Genomic DNA, 10,297 nt, shown 5'->3' with positions numbered 1-10,297 from the left:
ACCTGCATCCGAGTTACAGTTCTCACAGCCCAGAACATGAGTCCTTCAGCCAAGGACAGAATCACTACCACTTTGAGAATTACAACAAGATAATAATTCTTTTGTTTAAAAAAAGATGCATTCTATTTTTCAAATTCTCTTTTTTATTGTCTGTATTGTTTTGATACAAACTAATTTGTAAAACTTTTTTACAACTAGTTTATTTAAACTTGTAAAAATTATTTTATATATATGAGTACACTGTAGCTGTCTTCAGACATATCAGAAGAGGGCATCGGATCCCATTACAGATGGNTGTGAGCCATCATGTGGTTGCTGGGAATTGAACTCAGGACCTCTGGAAGAGCAGTCAGTGCTTACCGCTGAGCCATTTCTCCAGCTCATAAACTTTTTATGCGGAGGAATTTCATGTATTAATATTGAACCACATCACATCCACCTCTCCCTTTCTATCTCCATAAATTAACACTAACTTAGAAAGTGTACAATGAACAAGAAAGAAAGAAAAGGAAGGAAGGAAGGAAGGGAGCGAGGGAGGGAGAAGAGGAGGGAGGGAGAAAGAAAGAGAAGGAAGCGGACACACACCGAATCCAGGAGTCAGTACCTACAAGTATAGACGTCAGAAAGTAAAATGGCACATATACTTTCTTAATTCTGTAAATATTATGTCAGAGAATCTAAAGTGTTGCAAAATTACTTCACGATTCTACTGGCAATTGATGTTCAACCAAGTAATATTTATATATCTTAATTATTGCTGAATATGCTGATACATTGTTGTATGATACAAATATGGTGTCATCTTAGAAGGTGACAGAAATAGCTACTCCACTTCTGCTTCCACAGTTTCCATCATAAAGACTGATGAGAGAGAGAGAGAGAGAGAGAGAGAGAGAGACTAAGCAAGCAATAAAAATAGATCCTAAGTAGTGTGAAAATCTGATTTTCAGGGTTATCACATAATAATAGCCAAATATCCAGTTTCATCAAACAACTGTGACACATGCAAAGAGATTAAATAGAACAGCCTGTTTATAGAAGAAACCTGTAAGTATTCCTGAAGATGTACAAACATTGGCTTTACTAGACAAAGGTTATACAATTGTCTTTATTAAATACACTCAACAAGAATGAAGCATGAACCAAGAGGGAATATCAATAAAGAGACTGAACTTATGGAAAAGGACTAAGCAGAAACTCTGGAGGTGAAAAATACATCCTCGATATTAAGCTGTTACCAGTCCCAGGCTACTCTACAGATTCAATGCAAACCTAGTCAGAAGCCTGTTGGCTTTGTAAGACTTGACAAAGACTTGTATTATGTACAACGTGGGATTTCTTCGCATGGGATTTCTTTGCCACACATAGCCAAACCGTGCAAAGAACAAAGCTGAAGGACTCACATGTTCTGATTTACAGCTTACTAAAGGTATAGTAAACATGGATGCTAGCATAGAGGGGCATGTGGATTCGTGGAATGGAGGTTTTAGAGATAAAAATGTGTGTACAGGGCTGGAGAGCTCTGATGGTGAAGTTCTTCCTTTGTAAGCATTAGGCCTTGAGTTAAATTCCCAGGATCCATATGAGAAAGCTGGGCGTGGCTGTTTGCTTGGGATCCTAGTTCTGGGGAGGTAGAGGCAGTGAGGTCTCTCAGTCTTGCTGAGCAGCCAGCCTCACTGTCAGACAAGTTCAAGACCAGTGAGGGAGGCCCTGGCTCCAAAAACAAAGTGTATGGGACCCAAAGAATAACACCTAGGGTTAACCTTTGTCCTCCACATGTATACACTGTATGCATCACACACACACACACACACACACACACACACACACACACACACACACACACACACACAGATACAGACACACAGACACAGACACACACACACACTCTATGCATGTGTGGCCAACAGATATGCAACAGCAATCCCTGAATCCATTTGAATGCATTAATAATAAACTCAGAATCACCCATAATTAAGGAAAGAAATGAACACACTTTCCCTTGAAGTCATTTAACCAAGAACAAACCCAGATCTGAATTCTTCACACTTCCTATCTCTTCCTATATCTGTTATGAGTCTGAGCTTGTGCCTGCCTGAAAGCCATCTTGTGAATCTGTCTGTCTTTGTTTCTGTGTGTCTTTCTCTAACAAAGGGCTTTGTTTTCTCGCCTGGAGAAAGAATGAAGGATATTTTCCAGGAATCTTTAAGCTTTACAGAGGACTCCAACTGACCCAGAAAACAACCACGGACAAGCAATATCCAAATATTGCTTTTAACACTCATGGTGGATATTCATTCTATAAGATTACCTTTAACCTATATTTGCTGGTTTTTTTTATCAAATGATTATCATAACACATGTACAAACACACCTTCCTCTTAGGTCAGGGGCATGGAGAGTACATAAGTTAAGATCACAGACACGCATAAATTCAGGTTGTAAACGCTGATTACATGAGAAATCCAAGGCAAATGAAAGTTGTAACATTGTTCTCAGGTTAAACAAAGAGGCTGAGTACGCAGTGGGATAATAGTCTTAAGTTTTTATTTATTTATTTATTTGTTTGTTTGTTTGTTTTGAGACAGGGTTTCTCTGTATAGCCCTGGCTGTCCTGGAACTCACTCTGTAGACCAGGCTGGCCTCAAACTTAGAAATCTGCCTGCCTCTGCCTCCTGAGTGCTGGAATTAAAGGCGTGCGCCACCACGCCCGGCTTTATTTTATTTTTAACTGTGTTTACATGAGACATTTTTTTTAACCCGGCAGAAATGTTGGTATACAGAGGCTTAGGGTGAGGTGGGTTGGTGTGCACACTCAAGATATTCTACTCTACATTATTTATTAAAAAATATTTTTATACAACATATTCTGATCATGGTTTTCCCCTCTTCCAACCCTTCCCAGATCCTCCCCACCTCCCCTCCCACCCAACCTCACCTCTTTTCTCTTTTTAGAAAACAAACAAGTCTTAAGTTTTAAGAGACCTCAGGGTGTATTATTAACTCTGACTGTGAGGGCCTGCAAAAGCTCCTTCCTGTCTCTTAGAATGTAAGAGATATTTATATCATCACGCATTGCCACAGACCCCCAAACTATCTCACTTTGGAGGGGGCATAGTAGTCTCTTTACTAAATGGTGATAGAAAATTGGGTTATTTCCAAGAAGTAGCATGAAGTTGGTCACCATTTCGCACCACACACACACAAATCAACTAAGAATTGAATCAACAATCTAAATATAAGAGGTAAAACTAGGGGCTGAGTACTGGCCTCAGCTCGGGTGGCAGCGTGCTTGCCTTGCCTGGTGTATATAAAGTCCTGCTGTGTTCTAGCTCTGGCACCACAGAAACCATTCAGAAACCATGCAGCATGTGGGAGGCAGAGGCAAAGGAATCAGAAGGTCATCATCTGCTACATAGCAAGGCCAGGGCCAGACTGGGACGTACGAGACCCTGTTTCAAAAATAAAATAAAATCGTGCAGAGACCGTAAGGGTCTTAGAAGAAATACAATGACATGCTCATGACCATGAATTTGGCAGTGGTTCTTAGGCAAGACAACAAAAGGGAAAAATAGATAAACTAGACTTAATCAAAATCAAAACTTCCGTGCACAGAAAATAAATCAAGAGAGTGGGGGGGGGGACCCTAAAGGACAGAATAAAAATATTTATAAGATCATGTATTCCAAAAGGGACCTGTAAAAAAAAATACATGAAGAAGAACTAAATATAAAAAGCCTCCAGTTTAAAAATGGGCAAGGAACATTTCTCTACGAAGATACACAGATGGTCAAAAAGTCCAGGAGGAGATGCTTAGCATCATTAGTCACTGGGGAAGTGTGAATCAGAGCCACAGTGAGATGTAGCAGCACATCCATGGATGCCAGGAACCACAAAGAGGGGAAACAGAAAGTGTCGATGATACTTGACTTAAATTTGGATGGCAAGAAATCAGTCTGGGGAGACGAAGGCACCCCAGTCACATTTCGGATCTCAAACAAAACAGATAATGAAGAAATTGAGAATCTCATACATTGTTCAGGATAAAAAATGGTACAGGCACTGTGAGAGACAGTGTGGTGATTCCTCAAAAAGAAGCACAGAGATATGACACGACCCAGCAAGTCCACTTCTAGGTATACACTCAGTGAATTAAAAGCAGGTTCTCCAACAAACACATGTACACAAATGTCCATTACAGCACTCTTTATGATAGCCAAGATGTGGGGACAGCCACCAGGTCCACTGATCGGTGAATGGATACACTATGGCAAATCCATATAGTAGAAAATGTATTAAGACTGTGAGTGAGCACGGACTTTGAGAGAACTTGGGAAGCATCTTCTAATTTTCCACACTAACCCCATGCCTCAATTCTCAGTGCCAAGTGCCAGAAGGTGTATGAGCTTTTTGTCTTGGACAACTTAAGAGAGGAAAGATAAAAAAAAAAAAAAAAAAAAAAGATTTATTTTAGGCATGCGCATTGCGTTTCTTCCTCTTCAGGCTTGGGCTTCGGCTCGGCGACAAGGCTAAAAACGCGCCAGGAAGGTCGGAATCATCGGGAAATACGGGACCCACTATGGTGTCTCCCTCCAGCAAATGGTGAAGAAAATCGAAATCAGCAGCACTCCAAGCACACTTACTCCTTCTGTGGCAAGACGAAGATGAAGAGATGAGCCGCTGGCATCTGGCACTGTGGTTTCTGTATGAAAATAGTGGCCGGCGGGGCCTGGACCTACACCACCACCTCTGCAGCCACAGTGAAGTCTGTCATCAGAAGATGGAAGGAGCTGAAAGACCAGTAGAAGCCCCACCGTCTGAGACTTGAGACTTGCCTAGCTTGCAATAAACAGGTTAGTTTACGGAGGAAAAAAAAAGGTTTTAGATCATAGTTTCCAAGAACTCCCATCCGCCACAGCATAGATAATATGGAGAAGGGCTCTATCAGTGGCGGTGGAGGTGTGTAGTAGTGTGTCCATATCATGACGGACAAGGAAGCAGAAAGCAAGCAGAGCCTAAACCAGAGCTTTCACCTCCACAGGCCCACCCCGTGTGAAGTAGGTCTAGGCAGACACCACTTTCCAAAGGCCCCAAAGTCTTCGAGAACAGTGCCACCAACTGGGGAATGAGCATCCAAAATTCAAGTCAAAAGGGCACATTGCAGACGCACGCCATAATGCAACGAGATATAGTTGGGTCTCAACTGTTTCTTTGTAACTTGGTTGGCAGGAAAAAAAAAAGGATGGTGTAGGTTAAGCCATTCTGATGAACAAATTTATGCCAAGATATGCATGACTGTGAGTTACATAACGTTGCATTTGAAGAGACGCTTATTATCTAAATGTACAGTTTAATGAGCCCAGATCTCACTGCGGTAAGATTTTTGTTTCAGGAGATAATCTGGATGCTTCTTCACTGACATCACTTGACACTGCTGTCTCTTGAGCATTAATGTGTGCGTGAGTAACCCAGGAATCTTGTTAAACTTGCTTTAGGGTCAGTAGGTCTGGGGTGGCCTGAAATTCTGTGTTTCCAGCAAGCTCCCATGGAGTGCTAACACTTCAAGGGGCTACCCTTAGCGTGGAGGGTCTGGATGACCCCCAGTCCACTGTTGGCAACACAAGTGTTCTAGGGCGAGTTACTATTTCTCGGAGCACCTTCATCGTTCTGTCCATATCTTCTCATAAAGCTCAGAGTTTCCAAGCTACACAGTAGTTCCATTCCTAGTATAACCCCCTCAAGATCCCCAAACACACCCCGTACAAACTCATGCGTGTTCGTAGGAGCACTACTTATAATAGCCAAAAGATAGAAATGACCCAGATGTCCATCACCTGATGAATACAGAAATAAAAGACATTGTATACACATGGTAGAATATTATTCACCAATGGAAGAAATGAAGAATTGATAATGTTTGTGAACCTGAAACACATAATAAGAGAAAGAGGTAGATACAGGAACCGTGTATCAGAGGATTCCATTTCTACGTTTTGTCCTATGAACTCCAGGCGACCCTTAAATTCTCCATGTGGCTGGGCTTGAGCTCTGGTCCTCCTATGTCAACTGTTCATGTGCTGGGAGCTCAGGTGTGTGCCACTGGGTGTGCCCAATATTATGTGCTATTGGGGATCAAACCCACGGCTTTATGCATGCTAGACAAACATTCTGCTAGCTGAGCTACACCCACAGTTCTGATTCTGATATGGAATTTGGGGTGTCTTTGAGAAGAATGGAGCCTTTTGGGGGGGAGCTTACAAATGATAACTACTCCATAGAGTGGGCTTTGAATGGCAAAGCCATATAGCTGCTGTTCTCAAAGTAGAGACCTTGGGCACCAGCAACACTTGGGTGTTGTTAGAGTATAAAGCATCAGGTCCTAGCTCAGACCTACTGGATCAGAAATCTGGGGAAGAGCCTAGGATTTAAAACAAAACAAACTTATACAGTATTATATATGTATATACGTATATATGTATATATCTATGTATATATAAGCACACACATACACACACACACATATATATATACATACATGCACATACTAAAATGTTTATTATAACCAAGCATTTAATATACCCACCATATCACACAACGGGATTAACTCTTTCATGTTCTGTGTTGCTTGAGCCATGGGTTCCCACCTAGGTAAGAGAAATAACTTTCCCTAAAGGGAAAGGGTTCTGATCAAGAATATACCATTAGCCATAGTCAGCATGCTATACAAGAGCTATTCCAGAATATAGTTCTTCCAAGTACAACTTTGTTTCTTTTTGGCCACCTATTTGGCCCCATTTTCCAGCTGCTCTGTTCCCCAACATCCCAGCCATCTATTCTGGAAAGCTCTCCAGGAAGAATCTGATGTACTCTGGAATTTGGGGAGCACTGCAGATGGGCACCCAGCTGTTTCCCAAGCATGGAACAGCACCCCGCCAGAACAGCTGACTACTGTGCACTCACGGGCCATGATCCTGGGTGGAGGAAGTCCTTGAGGAAAGAGGATTTGGAGTGAGAAGGTGGCAGAGGAAAGGGTCAGTTCTGTCGTGGGTTGTTGGTGACAGGAGCGGATCAGGACAGGAGGGTGTGTCCTCTGCAGTCAGAGCTTTTTCCAGGAGGGAAGGCTGCTCAGACCCACCCATTCGGGAGTTCATAGCAGCTTCCAGGACATTTCTTTGGGGGTCATTTACATTTAAAAACAAAACTCGGCATTGTAGGGGAAGCACTATTTCTAAAGTGGAATTTTAAGCTTGGGAGGGGCGGGGGAGGCTTTGTCCCAGGTAGGAGACTGACTAGTCCTCAGAGCTTCCTTCCCAGGCTCTGTGACAGTGTCCAGCCCTGCCTACAGCTGTCTGTGGCAAGGCCTGGCAGCTCCTGGCAGCTCCTTCCTTGGGCACGACTGGACTGCAGAGCTGGTAGGTGGAAGTGGAGGAATTTCCCATCAGCCTCTGGAATCCCTCCTGGCCCCATCCTCTGCGAGACGGGCAGCAATTAACATAATTGGAGCAGACTCTCTTTGTCTCCATTCCAGACTGTAGGATTTGGGCCTCCCCGACCCAGAGACATGCTAATTACCTCAGAGCCTGTCAACAGGGATCCTTCCTCAAAGGCTGAGCCTGCCTTGGTTGATAAATCTGGTGTAGGTGGAGCCCTGACCTTTCTCATCTGGGAAACTTGATATTCCAACAACCAGCATTCTCCCTAGTACGCCTCCACTAGCTTCCTCCTCCAAATTTCCACCACTCCTTATAGCCCTGGTAGCATGCTTGGTCTTGCAATTGAGTATTTTTTAATCATCTCACTTGGGATTAGTTCTTCCTCACCGGGAGCAATGGTCCTGCAGAAGTTTTGTGTTTTACTAAACCACTCAACAACAATCTTCTAGGCACTGTACCTGGCCCCAGAGACACAAATGTCTAGAAGGCATCAACCAGGATGAAGTGCATGGAGATTTTAGGGTGCAAGACCACCACCCAGGGAACAGATGTATACCTGCTGAGGGGATAAAGCAGTGAGGTGTGCCTGGGAAGTCGTGAGGAAGGGAGGAGCTTGGGAGGCTTCCTGGAAGTGAGGTCTAAGCAGTGTTGAGCATGAGTAGTGGCATGTCCCGGCTGGAGAGATGGCTCAGTGGTTAAGAGCACTGATTGCTCTTCCAGAGGTCTTGAGTTCAATTCTCACCAACCACATGGTGGCTCATACCCATCTTTAATGGGATTTGATGCCCTCTTCTGGTGTGGCTTAAGTGTCCCACAGCAGTCACAGGCATAATCGGAGCGGCCTGAACAGAGTAACACAAGTGAGGAGGGGGGAGTCAGGGGCTCTCCTGGGACTGTGTGTGGCTGAGAGAGCAGCTGGCTTTTCAAAAAGTTTTATCTTTCAAACTAAAAAGTTTGGGGGTTGACCTGAGGGTCCTGGGCAATAAGCAGAGGATTTAAAAAAAAAAAAAAAAGACTAATTTTTTGCATAGTAAACACCCAAGTGTGCTCTGTAGTCCCCTTGGCCTTGACTCTGTGCTAGAATAACGTCTGTTCTTTTCCTCTGCATTGAAAGTACTGTGTCCTTTTAAATGTATTCAGAAAATCAACACACCATCTTAATTTAAAAAAAAAAAAGATTTATTGTTGTGCATTTTGATGTGCGTGTGTGTATGTGTGTGTGTGTGTGTGTCACACACACAAACGAGCAACCTGAGAAGGACATAAGGCTGCACCGACTCTCCTGGAGGTGGAGTTACAGGTGTTTTAAACCACTCCCAATGGGTGCTGGGATGGAAGGAAACTCACAGAGAACAGCAGATGCTCTAACCACTGAACCACCTCCCTAGCCCCTGCCTTATATGCAAGGACTTTCAAGGGTAGGAAAGCCAGAGCTGCTTTGGGAATGAGCTGCAGCATGGAGAATGGACTGGAGGGGTGAGCTGGGAGTGAGGACACTAAGAGGGGACTGAAGCTGCTGAAGGAGACAGAGCCCGGTGGATGACAGCAGCCCAAGGTCTGGAGTAGGAGCCAAGTCCCTGGGTGCCTGGGAGAAAAGAGAGGCGACAGGGGACAGGCCCCGTCTGTGGCTGAGGAGGTGTCTCCTGGCTCGTTCTTGTGAGGGTGTGAGAAGAGAGCGTGTGGTTCTGACTTGTGTGTGGAGAGAAGGAGCAGAACCAAGGGGTGTGGGGGCAGGCACAACGGGTGCCTTAGGATGTCTCAGGGTGGGGGGGGGGGCTACATCTGAACCCTCCAGTTGCTTTTAATTAATTAATTAATTAATTAGGTTTTTTTGAGACAGGGTTTCTCTGTGTAGCCCTGGCTATCCTGGAACTCACTTTGTAGACCAGGCTGGCCTTGAACTCAGAAATCTGCCTGCCTCTGCTTCCCAAGTGTTGGGATTAAAGGCGTGCGCCACCACTGCCCAGCTCCAGTTGTTTATTAGTGGTGCAAACTGGAGGAAAACAAAAATCTACAAGCTTCTTTATACGAGACCCTGCCTTATCAGCTTTCTGAGGAGTAAAGACAAGCTACATAGCTTACTTTGGGTTTCTAGTGCTGCGATGAAACACCAGGACCCAAACGCAAGTTGAGCAGCAAAAGGGTTTATTCGGCTTACACTTCCATACTGCTGTTCATCACCAAAGGAAGTCAGGACAGGCGCTCACACAGGGCAGGAGCTGATGCAGAGGCCACGGGACATCTACTTACTACTCGCTCTTCATGACTTGCTCAGCCCACTTTCTTATAGAACCCAGGACCACCAGCCCAGGGATGGCACCACCCACAATGGGCTGGGCCCTCCCTTATTGGCCAATAATTAAGAAAATGTCCTACGTGCTTGCCTACAGCTGGGTCTTACAGAGGCGTTTTCTCAATTGAGGGTCCTTCCTCTCTGATAACTCTTGCTTGTGCCAAGTTGACATAAAATCAGCCACTGCACTATGTCAAGTATCAGCACAGTGTCTGGGGGTGGGGGTGCAAGGCCAGTGCCTCAGAAATATGCTTGTTTAGAGCAGCTGGGTCATTTGTTCCTGGAACTGGCGTGGGGGATAAGTTATTTCTCTGCTGGTGAACTGAGCCGATTCAAGACAGATTAGATTACATTAAAGGCAGGTTTATTGGGAAGCTACTGGCCCCAAGGGTGGAGGGCAGGGGAGTAGCCATGGTGAGGGTGGGGGTGGGGTGGAGATGAGAAGGAGAAGAAGAAGGAGTAGGAGAAAGGGACAGAGGGAAAGGGAAAGAGAGGGGAGAGGGGGGGAGAGGGAGGGAAAAAAGGAGAGGAAGGGAGAGGGAAGAAGGGGAGGAGGAAGGAAGGGAGGGAG

At 44.6% G+C, this 10,297-nt stretch overlaps 1 non-coding gene and 1 pseudogene across 1 annotated transcript; both read left to right on the top strand.

The window, feature by feature from the left end:
* Positions 1-4,533: 4,533 nt before the first annotated feature.
* LOC110332987 lies at positions 4,534-4,931 on the top strand (annotated as a pseudogene).
* A 3,525-nt stretch (positions 4,932-8,456) lies between these two features.
* Positions 8,457-8,588, top strand: LOC115065594. Its single transcript, XR_003845357.1, has one exon. It is a non-coding gene; the product is annotated as a small nucleolar RNA SNORA22 (small nucleolar RNA).
* Positions 8,589-10,297: the final 1,709 nt, after the last annotated feature.

The sequence above is a fragment of the Mus pahari genome, chromosome 15 (assembly GCF_900095145.1).
Source record: "Mus pahari chromosome 15, PAHARI_EIJ_v1.1, whole genome shotgun sequence".
Taxonomy (NCBI): Eukaryota; Metazoa; Chordata; class Mammalia; order Rodentia; family Muridae; genus Mus; species Mus pahari.
Note: the sequence above shows the minus strand (reverse complement) of the source record. Positions and strands in the feature narration are given on the sequence as shown.